This window comes from Saccopteryx bilineata, chromosome X (assembly GCF_036850765.1).
Source record: "Saccopteryx bilineata isolate mSacBil1 chromosome X, mSacBil1_pri_phased_curated, whole genome shotgun sequence".
NCBI classification, from domain to species: Eukaryota; Metazoa; Chordata; class Mammalia; order Chiroptera; family Emballonuridae; genus Saccopteryx; species Saccopteryx bilineata.
The window spans coordinates 6026839-6041607 of record NC_089502.1 but is presented as its reverse complement, the minus strand read 5'-3'; positions in this window follow the sequence as shown (position 1 = coordinate 6041607).

The following is a 14769-nucleotide window of genomic DNA, read 5'->3' as shown; positions in this document are numbered from 1 at the left end:
TCCCCAAAATAAAAGTCCAGGCCCTGATGGCTATACCAGGGAATTTTATCAAACATTCAAAGAATACTTGGTTCTTATGCTATTGAAAGTTCCAAAAAATTGAAGAAGAAGCAATACTTCCGAACACATTTTATGAGGCCAACATAACCCTCATAGCAAAACCAGGAAAGGATGGCACAAAAAAAGAAAACTACAGACCAGTATCTCTCATGAATACAGATGCTAAAATACTAAACAAAATACTAGCAAATCGAATACAACAACATATTAAAAAAATAATACAACATGATCAAGTGGGATTCCTCCGAGAATCTCAAGGATGGTTCAACATACGTAAAACGGTTAACGTAATACACCATATCAACAAAACAAAGAATAAAAACACATGATCTTTTCAATAGACGCAGAAAAGACTTTCAATAAAATACAACACAATTTTATGTTTAAGACTCTCAACAAAATGGGTATAGAAGGAAAATATCTCAACATGATAAAGGCCATATATGATAAACCATCAGCTAACATCATATTAAATGGCACTAAACTGAAGGCTTTCCCCCTTAAATCAGGAACAAGGCAGGGTTGTCCACTCTCTCCACTCTTATTTAATGTGGTGCTAGAGGTTCTAGCCAGAGCAATCAGACAAGGCAAAGAAATAAAAGGCATCCATATCAGAAAAGAAGAAGTAAAGGTATCACTTTTTGCAGATGATATGATCCTATACATCGAAAACCCCAAAGAATCCACAAAAAGACTACTAGAAACAATAAGCCAATACAGTAAGGTCACAGGATACAAAAGTAACATACAGAAGTCAATAGCCTTTCTATAAGCCAAAAATGAAAAAACTGAGAACAAACTCAAAAGAATAATCCCCTTCACAATTGCAACAACAACAAAAAAATTCTTATGAATAAACATAACAGAGAATGTAAAGGATTTATATAATGAAAACTATAAACCCTTGTGAAGAGAAATCGAAAAAGATATAATGAGATGGAAGAATATACCTTGTTCTTGGTTAGGAAGAATAAATATAATCAAGATGGCCATATTACCAAAAGCAATATACAAATTTAATGCAATTCCCATCAAAATTCCAATGATATTTTTTAAAGAAATAGAGCAATAAATCATCAGATTTATATGAAACTACAAAAAACCCCGAATAGTCAAAGCAATCCTAAAGAAAAAGAATGAAGCTGGGGGCATTACAATACCTGACTTCAAACTATATTATAGGGCAACAACAATAAAAACAGCATGGTATTTGAAGAAAAATAGACACTCAGACCAATGGAACAGAATAGAAAGTCCAGAAATAAAACCACATATATATATTCAAATAATTTTTGATAAAGGGGCCAACAACACACAATGGAGAAAAGAAAGCCTCTTCAATAAATGGTGAAGGGAAAACTGGAAAGCCACATGCAAAAGAATGAGACTGGACTACAGTTTGGCCCCTGTACTAAAATTAACTCAAAATGGATCAAAGATCTTAACATAAGACCTGAAACAATAAAGTGCATAGAAGAAGACATAGGTCCTAAACTCATGGACCTGGGCTTTGAAGAGCATTTTATGAATTTGACTCCATAGGCAAGAGAAGTGAAAGCAAAAATTAATGAATGGGACTACATCAGACTAAGAAGTTTTTGCTCAGCAAAAAACTGATAACAAAATAAACAGAGAGCCAACTAAATGGGAAATGATATTTTCAAACAACAGCTCAGATAAGGGCCTAATATCCAAAATATACAAAGAACTCCTAAAACTCAACAACAAACAAACAAGCAATCCAATAAAAAATGAGAAGAGGATATGAACGGACACTTCTCCCAGGAGGAAATACAAATGGCAATAGATATATGAAAAGATGCTCATCTTTTTTAGTTATTAGAGAAATGCAAATCAAAACGGCAATGAGATACCACCTCACACCTGTTCGATTAGCTATTATTAACAAGACAGGTAATAGCAAATGTTGGAGAGGCTGTGGAGAAAAAGGAACCCTCAGACACTGTTGGTGGGAATGTAAAGTAGGACAACCATTATGGAAGAAAGTATGGTGGTTCCTCAAAAAACTGAAAATAGAACTACCTTGTGACACAGCAATCGCTCTACTGGGTATGTACCCCCAAAACTCAGAAACATTGATACGTAAAGACACATTCAGCCCCATGTTCATTGCAGCATTGTTTACAGTGGCCAGGACATGGAAACAACCAGAAATCCTATCAATAGATGACTGGATAAAGAAGATGTGGCACATATACACTATGGAATATTACTCAGCTATATGATGACATCGAATCATTTAAAGTAAAATGGTGGGATCTTGATAATATTATACGAAGTGAAATAAGTAAATTAGAAAAAACCAGGAACTGCATTATTCCATACGTAGGTGGGACACAAAAGTGAAACTAAGAGACATTAATAAGAGTGTCGTGGTTACAGGGGGTGGGGGTAAAAGGAGAGGAAATGTGGGAGGGGGAGGTGCACAAAGAAAACTAGATAGAAGATGACAGAGGACAATCTGACTTTGGGTGATGGCCATGCAACATAATTGAAAGACAAGATAACCTGGATATGTTATGTTTGAATATATGTATCCTGATTTCTTGATGTTGCCCCATTAAAAAAATAAAATTATTATTAAAAAATTCTCAAACACACGGAAGCTAAATAGCAGGTTATTAAATAACCAATGGCTTAAGAAAGAGATCAAAGAAGAAATTAAAAAAATTCTAGAAACGAATGACAATGAGCATACAACAATTCAAAATTTATGGGACACAGCAAAAGCAGTACTGCGAGGGATGTTTATAGCACTACAGGCACACTTTAAGAAACTAATAAAAGCTCAAATAAACAACTTAACCCTGCATCTAATAGAACTAGAAAAAGAACAGCAAGTAAATCCCAAATGTAGTAGAAGGAAGGAAATAATAAAGATCAGAGAAAAAATAAATGACATAGAGGCTAAAAAAACAATACAGAGGATCAATGAAACTAGGAGCTGGTTCTTTGAAAATATAATCAAGATTGATGAACCTTTAACTAGACTCACCAAGAAAAAGAGAGAGAGGAATCAGATAAATAAAATTAAAAATGAGAGTGGAGAAATAACAACTGACACAACAGAAATACAAAATATTGTAAGAAAATACTATGAAGAAGTGTATGCCAAAAATCTAGACAAACTAGATGAAATGGACAAGTTCCTTGAAACATACAGTCTTCCAAAAATCAATCTGGAAGAATCAGAAAACCTAAACAGACCTATTACAACAAATGAGATCGAAACAGTTATCAAAAAACTCCCAACAAAGAAAAGTCTGGGACTGATGCCTTCACAACTGAATTCTATCAAATATTCAAAGAAAAATTAACTCCTATCCTTTTCAAACTATTTCAAAAAATTCAAGAATAAGGAAGACTTCCAAGCTCCTTTTATGAGGCAAGCATAATTCTGATTCCAAAACCAGGCAAAGACAACACAAAGAAAGAAAATTATAGGCCAATATCTCTGATGAATATAGATGCTAAAATCCTCCACAAAATATTTGCAAACTGGATCCAACAATATATGGAAAAAATCATACACCATGATCAAGTGGAATTTATTCTGGGGAGGCAAGGCTGGTACAATATTTGTAAATCAATTAATGTGATTCATCACATAAACAAAAAGAAGAAGAAAAACCATATGATAATTTCAATAGATGCAGAAAAAGCATTTGATAAAATTCAGCACCCATTCATGATCAAAACTCTCAGCAAAGTGGGAATACAGGGAACATAACTCAACATGATAAAAGACATCTATGACAAACTCACAGCCAACATCATAGTCAATGGCCAAAAATTTGTTTATTTTTTTAATTTTTTTAATTTATTCATTTTAGAGAAGAGAAGGATAGACAGAGAGAGAGAGAGAGAGAGAGAGAGAGAGGAGAGACAGAGAGAGAGAAGGGGGGAGGAGCTGGAAGCATCAACTCCCATATGTGCCATGACCAGGCAAGCCCAGGGTTTCGAACCAGCGACCTCAGCAATGGCCAAAAATTCAAAGCAATACCCTTAAGATCAGGAACAAGGCAGGGGTGCCCCATTTCACCACTCTTATTTAACATAGCCCTGGAAGTCCTAGCCACAGAAATCAGACAAAAAGAAGAAATAAAAGGCATTTAAGTTGGAAAAGAAGAAGTAAAGCTATCATTATATGCAGATGATATGATATTGTATATAGAAAACCCTAAAGTCTCAGTCAAAAATTATTGGACCTGATAAATGAATTCAGCAAAGTGGCAGGATATAAAATTTATCCTCAGAAATCAGAGGCATTTTTATACACCAACAATGAACAATCAGAAAGAGAAATTAAGGAAATAATCCCCTTCACTATTACAACCAAAAAAAGAAAGTACCTAGGAGTAAACTTAACCAAGGAGACTAAAGACTTGTACTCGGAATATTACAAAGCATTGATAAAAGAAAACAAGGAAGATACAAACAAGTGGAAGCATATACCGTGCTCATGGTTAGGAAGAATAAACATCATTAAAATGTCTATATTACCCAAATTAATCTATAAATTCAATGCAATACTGATTAAAATACCAATGACATACTTCAAAGATATAGATCATGTAGTCCAAAAATTTATATGGAACCAAAAGAGGACAGGAATAGCCTCAGCAATCTTAAAAAACAAGAATAAAGTAGGAGGTATCACACTTCCTGATATCAGGTTATACTACAAGGCCATTGTACTCAAAACAGCCTGGTACTGGCATAAGAAAAAGGTGTATAGATTAATGGGACAGACAGAGAACCCAGTAATAAACCCACAGCTCTATGGACAACTGATATTTGACAAAGGAGGTAAGGAAATACAATGGAGTAAAGACAGCCTCTTTAACAAATGGTGTTGGGAAAACTGGACAGCTACCTGCAAAAAAAATGAAACTAGATCACCAGCTTATACCACTCACAAAAATAAACTCAAAATGGATAAAAGACTTAAGTGTAGGCCGTGAAACCATAACCATCTTAGAAGAAAACATAGGCAGTAAGCTCTTGGACATCTCTCGGAGCAATATATTTGCTGATTTATCTCCACGGGGAAGGGAAATAAAATACAGGATACATAAATTGGACTATATGGAACTAAAAAGCTTTTGCACAGCTAAAGACAATAAGAACAGATTAAAAAAGACAAACTACACAATGGGAGAACATATTTGACAATACTTCTGATAAGGGGTTAATAACCAAAATTTATAAAGAACTTGTAAATCTCAACACCAGGAAGACAAACAATCCAATCAAAAATGGGAAAAAAATGAATAGACACTTCTCCAGAGAGGACACACAGATGGCCAATAGGCATATGAAAAATGCTCAACATCACTAATCATTAGAGAAATACAAATTTAAACCACAATGAGATATCACCTCACACCAGTCAGAATGGTGCTCATCAACAAACAACACAGAATAAGTGCGGGTGAGGATGTGGAGAAAAGGGAACCCTCCTGCACTGCTGGTGGGAATGCAGACTGGTGCAGCCACTGTGGAAAACAGTATGGAGATTTTTTCAAAAAACTGAAAATCGAACTGTTTTTTGACCCAGCTATCCCACTTTTAGGAATATACCCCAAGAACACCATAGAATGGCTCGAAAAGGAGAAATGCACCCCCATGTTTGTGGCAGCATTGTTCACAATAGTGAAGATCTGGAAACAGCCCAAGTGTCCGTCAGAGGACGAGTGGATTAAAAAGCTTTGGTACATATATACTATGGAATACTACTCTGCCATAAGAAATGATGATATCAGATCATTTACAATAACATGGATGGACCTTGATAACATTATACGGAGTGAAATAAGGAAACCAGAAAAAACTAAGAAGTATATGAATCCATACATAGATGGGAAAAAAAAATGAGACTCAGAGACATGAACCAGAATGTGATGGCAACAAAGGTGGGGGGGTGGGGGTAGGGGGGATGAGGCGAGGAAGGAGAGAGGGGATGGGGGAGGGGAGGGGCACAAAGAAAACCAGATAGAATGTGACAAAAGACAATTTGACTTTTGGGAAGGGGTATACTGCACAATCAAAGGTCAAAATAATCTGGAGATGTTTTCTCTCAACATATGTACCCTGATTTATCAATGTCACTGCATTAAATTTAATAATATTAAAAAAACAAATTAAAAAATAAAAGACACATGCACTCCCATGTTCAGTCTGCATTGACCACAGTGGCCAAGACATGGAAATAGGCAAACTGTCTTTCAATAGAGGATTGATAAAAAAAAAAATGTGGTACATATATACAATAGAATACTACTCATCCATAGGAAATTATGGTATATTGCCATTTATGACAACATGGGTGGACCTCTAGGACATTACACTGAGAGAAATAAGTAAATCAGAAAAAGCTAAAAACTTTGTGATTTCACACATAAGTGAGATATAAAACTGAGGGTCATGGAGATAGGTAAAACTTAAGTGGTTGCCAGGTGAAGGGGTGTGTAAAGAGGGGGGTGGAGCATGGGAGTAAAGAGAAACAAGTATGCAGTGATGGAGAATGATTTGACTTTGGGTGATGGGTATACAACACAATCAATAGTTCAAATGCTATAGAAATGCTTACCTGAAACTTATGTACTCTTATTGATTAATGTCACCCCATTAAATTTAATTTTCTAAATAAAATTAAAACAAAAAAATGTTTGAATATGGACTGCCTATATACTAGATAATAATATACTGCTCACAAAAAATTAGGGGATATTTCAGAATAAATAAAAAGTTATAAAATATCCTCTAATTTTTTTGAGCAGTTTATTACATATATGTTAAACCTCCCACATCAGATAATCTTTATTATATGTGGCTTAAGTGTCTGTTTGTCGCCAATAGCTTATTGGTTGCTTGCTTAACTGTACTAGCCAATGGGGTGAAGTTGCCACAGCTGAACTCAAATTGAGCGGGTCAGGGGAAAGGTGAACATTTCTTTGCATTGGCAATCATCTGCTTTTGAAACAATTTAAGGCTGAACGCAAATTGAGTGTGTCAGGGGGAAGGTGAACATTTGTTTGCATTGGCAATCATCTGTTTTACATAAAAACTACGTCTTAACGTAATTTCTTTTAAGAATGCCTCCTAGAAAATACAGCACTGAAGAGGAGAGAAAAGGAGCTAAAGCTGCACAAAAATGGCTTTCTTGACAAAAAGAAACCACTGAGCAGAGAAAGACAAGGCTTGCTTCAGTCGCAAAGCAAATGCGTCTTTCTCGGCAAAATGAGACTGATGAGCATAGAGAAACAAGGCTTGCCTCAGATGGAAGACAAAAAAGCCTGTCTCGACAAAATGAGTCCCTTGAACAAAGGCAGGAGAGAAATGCAAAAAAAACGACAGAGTAATGCTGACCGAAACGCAAAAATGATTAAAACAGTTTCAAATGGAGAAACTTTAATTTTTGAGCATTCCTCTGGTGAGATGAATATTAAATGTGAACGCTGTCAGTCCTTAAACTTCAAGTTAGAAACTAATCGATTTCACAGTGGCAAGAAAGGATTTTCTCAATGTTGCAAGTACGGAAACATTGTAGTTCCACTAATTGAGAATTATCCACCACTCTTGAATAAATTATTGACTAATCAGCATCCAAATAGCAAACAGGACATAGATAGCATTCGATCCATTAATAGTTCGTTTGCAGCAAAGGGGCATCCTCGCCACCTGCCCTGGATAATTCAGTTTGAATTAGCAGGCACCTTTGCACAAATCATTTTAATTACAATTTATAATATCTAGAACAGTGGTCATTCTGTATGACTGCCAGGCTTTCTAGTTTAACTATATTTATCAAAGAAAATCTACTTGTCCGCAGGAGATTCACTGGAAAATTTCCAGGTAGAAAAGTTCAGGATATTTACAACTTATTCCCAAATGGTGCAGAAGAAACAATAATGACAACGATATACATGTTTGAGCATGTGCGTGCAGAAAGAAGAAGAGAGACGTGTGGTATGTCAGAGCAAAAATATGCTAATCATTAATCAATATTATAAGGGCAAAATTTATTATATTATACTTGAAATTGTTCTGGAAGTTTGAAAGTTTTGTTTTGTTTTTTGAAAACAAAATGTTGCAGGCTAAAATGAAAAAGTAAAAGCTGGCTTTGGAAGCCAGGAAACCTAGGTTCATGAAGGGAAGAAGTTGGTGAAAACATTGATGGACTTGGAGTAACTTCTCAGAGTATGTGTGCTCTTCCTGTTTGTCTTGATGTGTTAGAAATTGAGCACGCTGAGAGCCAGTGAACCTGAGGTTGCTCTGAATTAAATTGTTTATGAATGTGTATTTATGTTGGTTGTCTTGCTTACAGTCTACTAGTGAGAGTAAAAATTGATGTTTTCCCAAATTTCTTTGTAGAAATATAGTATCAAATAGCTAATTGGTCTGTATCTTTTTGTGTGCATTCATGTCTGTTTTTATTTATTTTACCAGTATCATTGTGGTATAATTGACAGATAAAGTTGCATATATTTCAGGTGTACAACACAGTGTTTTGATATACATATGCATTATAAAATGATTACTACAATTAAGCTAATAAACACATCTATCACTTCACCTTTTAAGTGATGTGAAATTTAAGATCTATTCTCAGCAAATTTAAACTACATAATTCTTACCTATACCTTTGCTTAAATGTAATTCCCTTTGTCTTTGTTAGTATACACACATATAGCTCAATGCATAAACCCTCTCTAGATATACAAATTTTTAAATTATCTCCCTAGAGATAGCCACTGAGACTTAGAGGAACTATCATGTGAAAGTTTATGGGACCTGAAGTAGAACCCAAAGAGTACCAATAGCAATCAAGTAACAAACAGAGGCTGAAAAGGAATCCTAAAGAAGCTTGGAGAGAGTTAACAACATAATTGCCAAAGATAAGGAAATGCTTCAAGGAAAAAAGTGGCATACATTTTAGGACTGCCTTGACCAATATGGTAGCCACTAGCCATAAGCAGCTATTTAAATTTAAATAAAATCAAATTTAAAATTTATTCCTTACTCAAACTAGCCATATGTACTTATGGCTATTATATTGGACAGCACAAAAACATAACATTTTAATCATTTCAGAAACTTCTGTTGCACAGCATCGGGCTGAAAATCAAACAAGATAAACAAGCATAAAGTGTCCAGTGGAATTTAGTGATGAGAGGTCATTGGTATTCTTGATGAAAGCAGTCTTAATAGAGTGTTGGCAGCAAAAGCCAGAGTATGGAATTAGTGCAGTTGAGGAAGTCAAGTTAACAAGTTAAGCAGCTTCTTTAAGAAGTTTGATTGTTCACAACAGCATGGTATTGGAAGAAAAATAGACACTCAGACCAATGGAACAGAATAGAAAACCCAGAAATAAACCCACATATATATAGTCAAATAATTTTTGATAAAGGGGCCAACAACACACAATGGAGAAAAGAAAGCCTCTTCAATAAATGGTGCTGGGAAAACTGGAAAGCCACATGCAAAAGAATGAGACTGGACTACAGTTTGTCCCCCTGTACAAAAATTAACTCAAAATGGATCAAAGATCTAAACATAAAACCTGAAACAATAAAGTACATAGAAGACATAGATACTAAACTCATGGACCTGGGTTTTAAAGAGCATTTTATGAATTTGACTCCAAAGGCAAGAGAAGTGAAGGCAAAAATTAATGAATGGGACTACATCAGACTAAGAAGTTTTTTTTTTTTTTTTTTTTTTTTAATAATTTTATTTTTTTAATGGGGTGACATCAATAAATCAGGATACATATATTCAAAGATGACAAGTCCAGGTTATCTTGTCGTTCAATTATGTTGCATACCCACCACCCAAAGTCAGATTGTCCTCTGTCACCCTCTATCTTGTTTTCTTTGTGCCCCTCCCACCCCCTATCCCTCTCCCATTCCCCCCTCCCCCCCGTAACCACCACACTCTTATCAATGTCTCTTAGCTTCACTATTATGTCCCACCTACGTATGGAATAATACAGTTCCTGTTTTTTTCTGATTTACTTATTTCGCTTCGTATCATGTTATCAAGATCCCACCATTTTGCTGTAAATGTTCCGATGTCATCATTTCTTATGGCTGAGTAGTATTCCATAGTGTATATGTGCCACATCTTCTTTATCCAGTCATCTATTGATGGGCTTTTTGGTTGTTTCCATGTCCTGGCCACTGTGAACAATGCTGCAATAAACATGGGGCTGCATGTGTCTTTACGTATCAATGTTTCTGAGTTTTGGGGATATATACCCAGTAGAGGGATTGCTGGGTCATAAGGTAGTTCTATTTTCAGTTTTTTGAGGAACCACCATACTTTCTTCCATAATGGTTGTACTACTTTACATTCCCACCAACAGTGTATGAGGGTTCCTTTTTCTCCACAGCCTCTCCAACATTTGCTATTACCTGAATTGCTAATAACAGCTAATCGAACAGGTGTGAGGTGGTATCTCATTGCCGTTTTGATTTGCATTTCTCTAATAGCTAAAGAAGATGAGCATCTTTTCATATATCTGTTGGCCATTTGTATTTCTTCCTGGGAGAAGTGTCTATTCATATCCTCTTCCCATTTTTTTATTGGATTGTTTGTTTGTTTGTTGTTGAGTTTTATGAGTTCTTTGTATATTTTGGATATTAGGCCCTTATCTGAGCTGTTGTTTGAAAATATCATTTCCCATTTAGTTGGCTTTCTGTTTATTTTGTTATCAGTTTCCCTTGCTGAGCAAAAACTTCTTAGTCTGATGTAGTCCCATTCATTAATTTTTGCCTTCACTTCTCTTGCCATTGGAGTCAAATTCATAAAATGCTCTTTAAAACCCAGGTCCATGAGTTGAGTACCTATGTCTTCTTCTATGTACTTAATTGTTTCAGGTCTTATGTTTAGATCTTTGATCCATTTTGAGTTAATTTTTGTACAGGGAGAGAGACTGTAGTCCAGTTTCATTCTTTTGCATGTGGCTTTCCAGTTTTCCCAGCACCATTTATTGAAGAGGCTTTCTTTTCTCCATTGTGTGTTGTTGGCCCCTCTATCAAAAATTATTTGACTATATATATGTGGTTTTATTTCTGGACTTTCTATTCTGTTCCATTGGTCTGAGTGTCTATTTTTCTGCCAATACCATGCTGTTTTGATTGTCGTGGCCCTATAATAGAGTTTGAAGTCAGGTATTGTTATGCCCCCAGCTTCATTCTTTTTCTTTAGGATTGCTTTGGCTATTCGGGGTTTTTTATAGTTCCATATAAATCTGATGATTTTTTGCTCTATTTCTTTAAAAAATGTCATTGGAATTTTGATGGGAATTGCATTAAATTTGTATATTGCTTTGGGTAATATAGCCATCTTGATTATATTTATTCTTCCTAGCCAAGAACAAGGTATATTCTTCCATCTCATTATATCTTTTTTGATTTCCCTTAACAATGGTTTATAGTTTTCATTATATAAGTCCTTTACATTCTTTGTTATGTTTATTCCTAAGTATTTTATTTTTTTTGTTGCAATAGTGAAAGGGATTATTCTTTTGAGTTCCTTCTCAGTTGTTTCATTGTTGGCATATAGAAAGGCTATTGACTTCTGTATGTTAATTTTGTATCCTGCGACCTTACTGTATTGGCTTATTGTTTCTAGTAGTCTTTTTGTGGATTCTTTGGGGTTTTCGATGTATAGGATCATATCATCTGCAAAAAGTGATACCTTTACTTCTTCTTTTCCGATTTGGATGCCTTTTATTTCTTTGTCTTGTCTGATTGCTCTGGCTAGAACCTCTAGTACCACATTAAATAAGAGTGGAGAGAGTGGACAACCCTGTCTTGTTCCTGATTTAAGGGGGAAAGCCTTCAGTTTAGTGCCATTTAATATGATGTTAGCTGATGGTTTATCATATATGGCCTTTATCATGTTGAGATATTTTCCTTCTATACCCATTTTGTTGAGAGTCTTAAACATAAAATTGTGTTGTATTTTATCGAAAGCCTTTTCTGCGTCTATTGATAAGATCATGTGGTTTTTGTTCTTTGTTTTGTTGATATGGTGTATTACATTAACCGTTTTACGTATGTTGAACCATCCTTGAGATTCTGGGATGAATCCTACTTGATCATGATGTATTATTTTTTTAATATGTTGTTGTATTCGATTTGCTAGTATTTTGTTTAGTATTTTAGCATCTGTATTCATTAGAGATATTGGTCTGTAGTTTTCTTTTTTTGTGCCATCCTTGCCTGGTTTTGGTATGAGGGTTATGTTGGCCTCATAAAATGTGTTTGGAAGTATTGCTTCTTCTTCAATTTTTTGGAAGACTTTGAGTAGAATAGGAACCTAGTCTTCTTTGAATGTTTGATAAAATTCGCTGGTATAGCCGTCAGGGCCTGGACTTTTATTTTTGGGGAGGTTTTTAATGGTTTTTTCTATTTCTTCTCTACTGATAGGTCTGTTTAGGCTTTCTGCTTCTTCTTGACTCAGTCTAGGAAGGTTGTATTTTTCTAGGAATTTATCCATTTCTTCTAGATTGTTGAATTTAGTGGCATAAAGTTTTTCATAGTATTCTACAATAATTCTTTGTATATCTACAGTGTCCGTGGTGATTTCTCCTCTTTCATTTTGGATTTTGTTTATATGAGTTCTTTCTCTTTTTTCCTTGGTAAGTCTTGCCAAGGGTTTGTCAATTTTGTTGATCTTTTCAAAGAACCAGCTCCTTGTTCTATTAATTTTTTCTATAGTTTTTCTGTTCTCTAATTCATTTATTTCTGCTCTGATTTTTATTATCTCCTTTCTTCGGCTGGTTTTGGGTTGTCTTTGTTCTTCTTTTTCTAGTTCCTTAAGGTGGGAAGTTAAGTGGTTCACTTGGGCTCTCTCTTGTTTGTTCATATATGCCTGAAGCGATATGAACTTCCCTCTTATCACTGCTTTTGCTGCATCCCATAGATTCTGATATGTCGTATTGTCATTTTCATTAGTCTGTATATATCTTTTGATCTCTGCACTTATTTCTTCTTTGACCCATTTATTTTTTAAAAGTATGTTGTTTAGTTTCCACATTTTTGTGAGATTTTTTTCCTCTTTTTTGCAGTTGAATTCTAGTTTCAAGGCTTTATGATCAGAAAATATGCTTGGTACAACTTCAATTTTTCTGAATTTGCTGATACTGTTTTTGTGGCCCAACATATGGTCAATTCTTGAGAATGATCCATGTACACTGGAGAAAAATGTATACTCAGTCACTTTGGGATGAAATGTCCTGTAGATGTCTATCATATCCAGGTGCTCTAGTGTTTTGTTTAAGGCCACTATGTCTTTGTTGATTCTCTGTTTGGATGACCGATCTAGAGCCGTCAGCGGTGTATTGAGGTCTCCAAGTATGATTGTATTTTTGTCAGTTTTTGTTTTAAGATCAATAAGTAGCTGTCTTATATATTTTGGTGCTCCTTGGTTTGGTGCATATATATTAAGAATTGTTATGTCTTCTTGATTCAGTGTCCCCTTAGCCATTATGAAATGGCCATTTTTGTCTCTAAGTACTTTTCCTGTCTTGTAGTCAGCATTATCCGATATGAGTATTGCTACACCTGCTTTTTTTTGGATGTTATTTGCTTGGAGTATTGTTTTCCAGCCTTTCACTTTGAATTTGTTTTTATCCTTGTTACTTAGATGAGTTTCCTGTAGGCAGCATACAGTTGGATTTTCTTTTTTAATCCATTCTGCTACTCTGTGCCTTTTTATTGGTGAGTTTAATCCATTTACATTTAGTGTAATTATTGATACTTGTGAGTTCCCTATTGCCATTTTATATCTTGCTTTCTGTTAGTTTTGTGTCTTGTTTGATCCTTCTCTTCGTTTTTCTATCTTTTGTTTTTATTTGGTTGTATTCCATACATCTTTCCTCTGTTGCTATCTTTTTTATCTCATGTGCTTCTGTGGTGGTTTTTTCAATGGTGGTTACCTTTGAGTAATGAAAAGGGTCCCTACCCTGTTCATTGTAGCGAACTATTTTGTGAGTACTTTTGCACTCCATCGTCCTTTGCTACTGTTAATCTCCGTCTTCTCCCCCTCTTTCTTTTTGTTGTTGTCACAGTTTAAATTTGGTTTTATTGTGTTCTTCTTGGAGCTTTTACTTGTGGCTCTGTTTTTTTTTTTTGTTCTTTGTATCTGATTGGAGAACCCCCTTTAGTAATTCCTGGAGTGGGGGTTTTCTGATGATAAATTCCCTCATCTTTTCTGTATCTGTGAATGTTTTTATTTCTCCTTCATATTTGAAGGATAGCTTTGATGGGTATAGTATTCGTGGCTGAAAGTTCCTCTCTTTCAGGACTTTAAATATTGGGGTCCACTCTCTTCTAGCTTGTAGAGTTTCTGCTGAGAAATCTGATGATAATCTAATGGGCCTTCCTTTATATGTTGTATTCTTCTTTTCCCTGGCTGCCTTGAGAATTTTTTCTTTGCTGTTGGTTTGTGTCAATTTCATTATGATATGCCTTGGAGTAGGTTTGTTGGGGTTAAGAAAACTTGGAGTTCTGTTTGCTTCTTGAACTTGAGGCTTTAGTTCTTTCCACAGGCTTGGGAAGTTCTCATCAATTATTTGTTTAAGTATGTTCTCCATTCCATTTTCTCTCTCTTCTCCCTCTGATATACCTATTATTCTTATGTTATTCTTTTTGATGGAGTCAGATAATTCTTGTA